Source organism: Bison bison, unplaced genomic scaffold (assembly GCF_000754665.1).
Source record: "Bison bison bison isolate TAMUID 2011002044 unplaced genomic scaffold, Bison_UMD1.0 scf7180017862013, whole genome shotgun sequence".
In the NCBI taxonomy this organism is placed as follows: Eukaryota; Metazoa; Chordata; class Mammalia; order Artiodactyla; family Bovidae; genus Bison; species Bison bison.
The window spans coordinates 323,169-331,855 of NW_011492585.1; positions in this window are offsets into that span (position 1 = coordinate 323,169).

An 8,687-nucleotide genomic window follows, 5' to 3' on the forward strand; every position below is an offset into this window, starting at 1 on the left:
TCTTTTTTTTTTTTTCGGCCATGCCGCTACTCCTGGGGGCATTGCTGGTGGCCAGGGGGCTGCCAGAGCTCCACTGTGCCCCTGCTGGTGAGACCCTGAGTCCTGCTGGACACACAGTGGGCATTTGCTAATTCAAATGGAAATGGCTCTGGTGACTCCTCAGTGGAACAAAAGTGGGACAGTAGCAAGGAGCAGAAGGTGGGTGTGGTGGTCAGGGTTATCCTGAGAAATAGGATGAAAAGCATGTGTGTGTGTATGTTCACCCCCCTCCCACCATACAAACACACATGCCAGCTAGCAGAGCCAAAGTTTCTGTTCAAGTCTAAAGGCAGGAAAACGCTAATGTCCCAGCTAAAGGTTGTCAGCAGAGGGCATCTCTCTGACTCACGGGAGAGTCAGCCCCTTTGTTCTATGCAGGCTGTCAACTGATTGGATGAAGCCCACCCCATTAGAGAGCCATCTGCTTTACTTGGTTGGTGGGTTTAAATGGTAACCATCACAATGGTTTAGATGAAAACCCCTTCCATGGGGGCATGTGGTCGAGAAGGAAAAAGCCCGGGGACAAAAACTCAGGACAACATCAATCACTCATTCATTCTTCTTGGTGGTTGAAAGTGAATGTTAGCAGTGAGTCTGCCCGTTGTGTTCACTAAGATACCCACATAGCTGGCTCACGGTAGGTGTTTCATCAGTGCGTGATTACAGCTCAAAGTGACCTTGACATTTCATTCCTTCTCTACCTGCTCCCCATACTTGGTGATGCTTCCTCTACAGGCAACAGAAAAACTTCAGCCACCCTCCACGGATCACATAGCTGAGAGCCAGCCGCCCCCTGCACTCCCTCAGCTGTCAAAGTCTCCAGGAAAGAGCTTTCTCCCTGCTGTCCCTTCAGCCTCTAAGATGAAACCCAGCCTCAGTTTTCATGCAGGTATGCGATCGAAAAAGGAAAATAGCAAGTTGGGTTTGTTCTGCATCTCTGCCCCTCCTCTCAAACCTTTGGAAGGTGTGACAGTCTGGGCTGTTATCAGTTGTCTGCTCCTCGGTGTGAGTGAGTTTCAGGTTTTCTTAGGCAGCAGGCCAGCCACAGTCACTGGCTCTTTGAAAAGAGGTATTTGGGGGTGTGCTCAGTTTTGCTGCTGGCCTGCCTGACGTCCCAAGAGTTTGAGGCAATGATTCAATTTGTGCGCATGTGGCTGATTACCTTTACTCAGTCTGCACCCCGGGCCCCCGTGGGTTCTCTCGGTGCCGGTTTGAGTCCCACCTTCTGCGGTGGTTGTTACTACAAAAATAATAAGTACTCATCATGAAAACTTTGGAATACAGATAACATCCTAAATAAAGGAGAAACCACTTGTAAACCCCACCACCCAGGAATGGTCTCTGTAAGATGCCGTCCTCATGGGGTGCACAAGGACGGGAACACATGTCCCCTATTATGGAATGTGGGATTGTGTCCAGTTTATCACAGTTGAGGGAACAGATTGGGAGATGACAAGCCCTCCTCAGAGGGGCCACCAACTGTTACTGACCTGCCATCAGAGGAGCACGGAAGTTGAGGTCCAGGGTTTAGAAAAGAACACGGCAGTCAGATCCGACGGAACCACAACTTGTCATCAATGGCCTGGATTCTGTCTTTAAGAAATTTTTCATTTAATCTTCCTAGTAATTTGCTTTTGTTATATTTGCGAAATTCTCAGTCCCATATAGACTGAGAAGCAGACAAGCAAGCTCATCCTCGCCATGGATGATTGGGAGCACCGGCCTGTATCGCTACATAACAAGAGCTCACATTTAATGAGCACATCCCACGTGCTAGGCACTGTATGGAGTCAACCTATTTGTCCTCACCATAATTTCACGAGGAGAGGAACAGTTATCCCCATGACACTGATGAGTAAACCGAGGCACAGAGAGGTGGCAGAGGTACTGGGGTTCCAATCTGGTGGCTCGTTTACAGTTAGGGCCTCAGTCCGGTGGGTCCTGCATATGCACCTTGGTGGACATCACGTCTGGGGGTGCGGAGATGAGCCACGGCCCAGGCGCATCTGAGGGAGGAAGGAGCAGCTAAGTCCTACAGGCCGGTGGACACCAGGGAGGAGGGTTAGGGTTAGGGTTAGGGTTATCCGTTTCACAGAACGATAAGCATTGAGCTGAGAGGAGGGAGCTCCAGGTCCCACGCTCACCTGTAGGGGCTACCCACCCACTCGGACTCCCACCCTGGGTCAAGCGTGAGGCAGGTCTTTCCTAACCAATCTAAAACGCTTCTGAAAAGATGTCCAATTCCTCTATGTGAGGAACTCTTTCCACCCTGACTAAGAGCAACTGAATTAACATCTAGAGCAGCTTAGAATTTTGATTACTGAAGCAGAAATTGCAGATGGGCAATTCTTGGGCCAACTCCAGCCCAGAGCTGGGAGGAGCCTGGCTGAGCAGCAAGCACATTGTGAGATAATGTGAAAAATCAGATTGCATGTAAAATGCAGAAGTTGGGCTATCCTTACAAGAGGAAGATCTGGAGTCAAGGGCCCCCTCCTCGCGCCTTCAGCAAGGGTGGCCACAATGTGTGTCCCCAGCCAGGGGACTGCAGATTGAGCTTGTGTTTTTTGTTCATGGGTCTGCAGGCTCCGTGAGCACAGGGAGGACAGTTGGTCTCAATCACTGATGTGTGCCCAATAATTACAACAGGTTCTCAATAAATAGCAGCAAAATGGATGAGTGAACGACTGAGTGGGGGTAACCGTGAACAGAGACCTGGGGAGGTGGGCACCGGACTCGACCCTAGGAGAGACCCCTTATCTCCCCACCGCACCTTCTTTGCTTCTTTCCTGTTTGATGATGACATCTGATTAAACCGTTCAGTGAACCCAGAGAATCCTCTCACAGCCAAGTCAAGGTCAGCTAAGAGCAAGGAGGGAACAGGAAGAGGAAGGCAGAGTGTGGTTGAGAAGAATAGGGAGGAGCCACAAGCCAGAGGGGAAAATTCCAGAAAGTCTTGTGCTCAGGAGCTCATGGAAAACACAACCCCTCACAGAGCTGTGGGAGAAAAACATGAGGTAACTTCAGTGAACAGCCAGCACATAGCGAGTCTGAATACAGTGCATCTGCTGCTGCTGCTAAGTCGCGTCAGTCGTGTCCGACTCTGTGCGACCCCATAGACGGAAGCCCACCAGGCTCCCCTGTCCCTGGGATTCTCCAGGCAAGAACACTGGAGTGGGTTGCCATTTCCTTCTCCAATGCATAAAAGTAAAAGGGAAGTCGCTCAGTTGTGTCCAACCCTCAGCGACCCCATGGACTGCAGCCTACCAGGCTCCTCCATCCATGGGATTTTCCAGGCAAGAGTACTGGAGTGGGGTGCCATTGCCTTCTCCATACAGTGCATCAGACGCTCCTTATTTAGTTTATTCCCAGGATTCACTGGGTGGTCCCTGAAAATAATAATATTCTCTCCTCTCGGGCTCACCGTTTAGATGAAAACACACTGCACGTGCCGGAGGTCAGCTTCAGCTTTTCCAGCGCCACCTGGCAGGGCAGTCCAGGCCCCAGCAGGGCGCCCCTCCTGCCCCGGGACATCCGAGGTCAGTGCCTACCTCTCCCCGACACACGTGCTCTTGTCTGTCAGGGCGTGAGTACCTCAGACATGACCACTCGTCACACACCCTGTCGCTGGTGGGGCTGTGACATCACTGCGCCTGAACTTCAGGTCTGACCTAAGCGGTCAACACACAGCACTGAACTGTGAGGGCGGGGACACGAGGACGTTTATCCCTAAGACGTGAGCGCTCACCTCATCCCCTCGCCTGAGGAGGAGACCAGAGCGCACGTGTACCTCAGACGTAAGCGATACCACAGGCACCTTCCCCTGAGGTGTGGCATCGCAGCTGACCCTCACACGTGACCGCTCACCACATGTCCCCTCACCTGAAGAGGGTGTGACAGCACGCACGTGTCCCTCACACGTGACCGCTCACCACATGTCCCCTCACCTGAAGAGGGTGTGATAGCACGAACGTGTCCCTCAGGTGTGACCGCTCACCACATGTTCCCTCACCTGAAGAGCATGACAGCATGCACATGTCCCTCATGTGACCACTCACCACACCCCCTCGTCTGAGGAGGCTGTACCTCAGCTTCTTCACCCGAGGAGGCTGTGGGAGTGGGCCGTGTCCCTCATATGTGATCGGTCTCCATGTCTACCTCAGTCATGGCCCATACTATACGCCCCCTGACCAGTGGAGCGGTGGCATCGGTACATGAGCACCTCCAACATGACAGTTCCCTGACACCCCCTCACCTGAACTGGTGTGACAGCATGCACTTGTCCCTCATGTGACTGATAACACACACACCTTCAACACAGGAGGCTGTGATAGCAGCGCACCTTCTCTTAGACGCAACCAGTCACCTTGTCTCCTGACTTGAGGAGGCTGTGACGGTTCGCATGTGTGCCTACGATGTGAGTGATCACCACACATCCTGTCACCAGGACAGCAGTGACCGTGGTGCGCGAGTACCCCCAACATGACAGTTCAGACGGGGCCTCTCAGCTGAGCTGGTGTGATGCCACGCACCCGTCCATCAGATGTGATGGATGTGAAGGTGGTGACAACAGTGAGTGTGTCCACAGGTGTGACCACTTAATAAAAGTCCTCTTACCTGAGGAGGCTGTGACAGAGGACAACTGCAGCTCAGACGTGACTGATGGCACAGGGCCCATCACTTAAGGAGGCTGTGACAGCGTGTGTGTGTCCTTCAGAAGTGACCAGGGACCACGTGTCTCATGACAGAAGGCACCGGAACCTCGGATGTGACTGGTATCAAAAGCTTTCTTTGCCTGAGGAAGCTCAGAGCCTTGCGCGTGCCTCGCAGACACGACCAGCCGCCAGCTCTCCTCAGCTCCCCTCACCTGAGCAGCCTGTAACCGTATTTCCTGAGTAGCTCACATTTGATGGGTCACAATGTGTCTCCTGTTTAAGAAGGCTGTCACAGCATGCACATTTACCTCAGACCAGATGAATATAAAAGGTTATTTCACCTGAGGAGGCCATGACAGCATGCACACCTTTACTCAGACCTGACCAATACAAAAGGCTTTGCACCTGAGCAGGCTTTAAGAACAGTGCAAATAATCCTCAAATGTGCCCAGTCACATGTCTCCCCGCTTGAGGAGGCTGTGAACAGCATGCACATTCACCCCGGAAGTGACGGATATAAAAGTCTTCCGCACATGATGAGACTTTTACAGCACTGCACATGATCCTCAGACACATCAGTCACCATGACTGTGCTCACACAAGCAGGTGGTTACAGCATTGCACGTGCAGTTAACGTGCGATGAGTCACCAGTGTCTCCTCACTTAAGGGGGTCGTGGCAGCGTGCACGCTTTACCTCAGATATAGAAAGCTTTTCACCTCAGGAAGCGGTGAGAGTGAGCAGCCCACATATCTCAGATGCGCCCAGTCACCACGTGTCTCCTCACCTGAGGAGTCTGACAGTATGGACACCCAGCACAAATAGGAACCGCACCACAGTTCCGCTCACCAGAGGAGGCTATTAATGAACGGGACGTGTTCTTCAAACAGCACCAGTCACCACATGTTCTCCTCATGCGAGGAGGGTGCGAGAACACACACATTAACCTGACAAGTGACTCTTATACAAATATTCCTTACCTGCTAAGGCTGTGACAGCATTGCATGGAGCTCACATGTGACGAGTCACCACGGGTCTCTCCCCTCAAGAGACTATGACAGTATGTGCATTTCCCTCAGATCTGACCAATACCACAGGTCTCCTCGCCTGTGGAAGCTATTACTGAATTGGATGTGTTCCTGAAATGTGACCAGTCACCACAGATCTCACCTGAGGAGGCTCTGATAGAACTGAACATGTTCCTCAAAAGTGCACGCGTGCACGCATCCGTGCATGTGTGCTAAGTCGCTTCAGTCGTGTCCAACCCCTTGCAACACTATAGCCTGTAGCCCACCAGGCTCCTCTGTCCACTCGATTCTCCAGGCAAGAACAACTGGAGTAGGTTGCTGTGCCCGACTCTGGGGGATCTTTCTGACCCAGGGATTGAACGTGGGTCTTCTGTGACTCCCATATTGTATGCAGATTCTTTACCACTGAGCCACCAGGGAAGCCCTCTTCAAACATGAGTGATCATTAAACTGCTCCTCCCTCGAGGAGTCTGAGAGAGCATGACATTTACCTTGTTGGACCGATGCCACAGGCCCCTCCCCTGAGGAGGCTATTCCTGAACCTCGCGTTTTCTTCCAGTGTCACCGGTTACCACGAGTTTCCTCACCTGCGGAGGCTATGACAGAATTGCGTGTGTTCCTCAAATGTGACCAGTCACCACTTGTCTCCTCCCCTGAGCAGGCTTAGAGAATACGCACGTTTACCTCAGATGCGGCCCATATCGAAAGAGTCCTCACCTAACAAGGCTGTTGCAGCACTGCACACAGCTCACATACGATGAGTCACTGCGTCTCTCCTCATTTAAGGAGGCTGTGACGGTGTGCGCGTTTACCTCAGACCTGATGGATGTAAAAGGCTTCTTCACCCAGTGAGTCTGTTACAGCATGTGCATTCATTTACCTCAGAGCTAACCAGACACCACATGTCTCCTCACCTGAGGAGGCTGTGAGAGAATTGCACGTGTTCTCCACGCGTGACCAGTCAGCACGTGTCTCCTCACTTGAGGAGGCGGAGAGAACTTGCACATTTACCTTAGTCAGACCAGTATCACAGATCTCCTCACCTGAGGAGGCTGTGACATACACACATTTACTTCAGACCTGACCAGTCCCCACACTTCTCCTCACCTGAGGGAACTTTGGCAGAATTGTACATTTTCCTCACAAATGATGAGTCACAGCATGTCTCCTCACTTGAGGCTGACAGAGCATGTACATTTGCCTCAGATGGACTAACACCAAGGCCCCTTCACCTGTGGAGGCTGTGGCAGCAGGGCACATATCCCTCAAATATGACCAGTCATCATGTGTCCCTCACCTGAGGAGTCTGTTACAGCGTGCATATTTACTTCAGGGTTGTCTGATACCAAAGTGCTAGTCTGTGATAATCAGTGTACATGTCCCTTTGTTGTGACCAGTCACCAGGTGTCTCCTCTTCGAGGAGGCCATACAGTATGTACATGTACCTCACAGGTAACTCCTGTCAACTGTGGCGCTCTGACAGCAGTGCAGGGAAGTCAGACTTGACCATTCGTGACACCTCCCCTCTCCTGAGGAGGCTCAGCATTGCACGTGAACCACACACATGACCTTTTGCCACATGCGTGTGTACTTTAGATATGAGAGTCCACCATACTTCTCCTCACCTGAGGTGGTGTACAGAATGCACTTGCAACTCAGACTTGACCAATACCACACACCCCTTCAGCTGAGGAGGCTGTGACAGCGGCCCCCATGCTTCTCAGACATGAGTGTTCATTGCACATTCCCTTCTGGAAGGGGCTGAACATGTGCCTTCTGCACGTAGCTTTCCCATGACTCATCTCATCTCAGTGTCTTTGGCCACTGACTACTTACATGGACTACTCCCACGTGGCAGCGGTAAAGAATTTGCCTGCCAAGCAGAAGACATGGGTTTGATCCCTGGGTCAGAAAGATCCCCTGGAGAAGGGAATGGCAGCCCATGCCAGTATTCTTGCCTGGGAAATCCCATGGACAGAGGAGCCTGGCGGGCTACAGTCCATGGGGTCGCAAAGATTCCAACACGACTTAGCAACTAAATAGCTAGAACCTGCCCCAAATCATGCATCCTTATTCCTTCACTCACTCAAAAGCAGGTTTGTTTTATTTAACTTCTAGCCAGACCTCTTCCCAGAATATTTGTAATTGTCCACATTTACTAGTCCTATCATGAAATTACGAGTTCACTATAATGCATTTTCTGCGTAATAACCATAAAACACAAGACACGTATTTGTCGCTGTGCTAATGGCCCTCCACTTCTTCCTCTCCTCCTTCCTTTATTGTTTTGTTTTTATATCTTGAGCAAGAACAGCCACGTGTCTGGGTGTCTGAGCAGTCCCAGTGATGGTTGAAGGCACGTTAGCACTCGAGTTCTTGTCATCCTCGTGCCGGCTCGTGAGGCCCGTGTGACCTGAATCCTTTCTGGGAACAGGAAACTCCCTCTGACATCCTGGCACTCTTTTCTCACCACTGACCCAACACACAGCCAGGCTGTCTGTAAGGATGTGGATAAATCAACATTCAGCTTAGAGACCAGCAGGAGCTGCTGGGCCTACGCACGAAGTTCTTCCTTGTGGCCAACCCTGGCCCCTCTCACTGTACCGTTATGTTAGTGATTCAGAAGAGATTAACAACCTCTCGTTTTATGCCCTTCCTTTTAAGTGTTCTGGGGGAAATGGGGTCAAAGGTGTTTACTGGCCACAGCCTTGGAGCCAAAAGCTCCCAGATCAGAGCAGGCTGAGTAACAGCCAGCTGTTCACAGTGGATTTAAACCACGTTTCTTGAAATGTGAGGGATGGGAAACAGTCCACAAGGATTCCCTTGTCCTAATGGCGTGAGTTCACCATAGTGGAGAATTTGGCTGAAGAGGCTCTGGGGACAGGCCTGGGTTATGGGAGGAGCAGAGGCCAGGACAGATTCGGAAACGAGGCCCCAGGTCCGGGAGGTGAAGTCCACAGGGCCCAGAG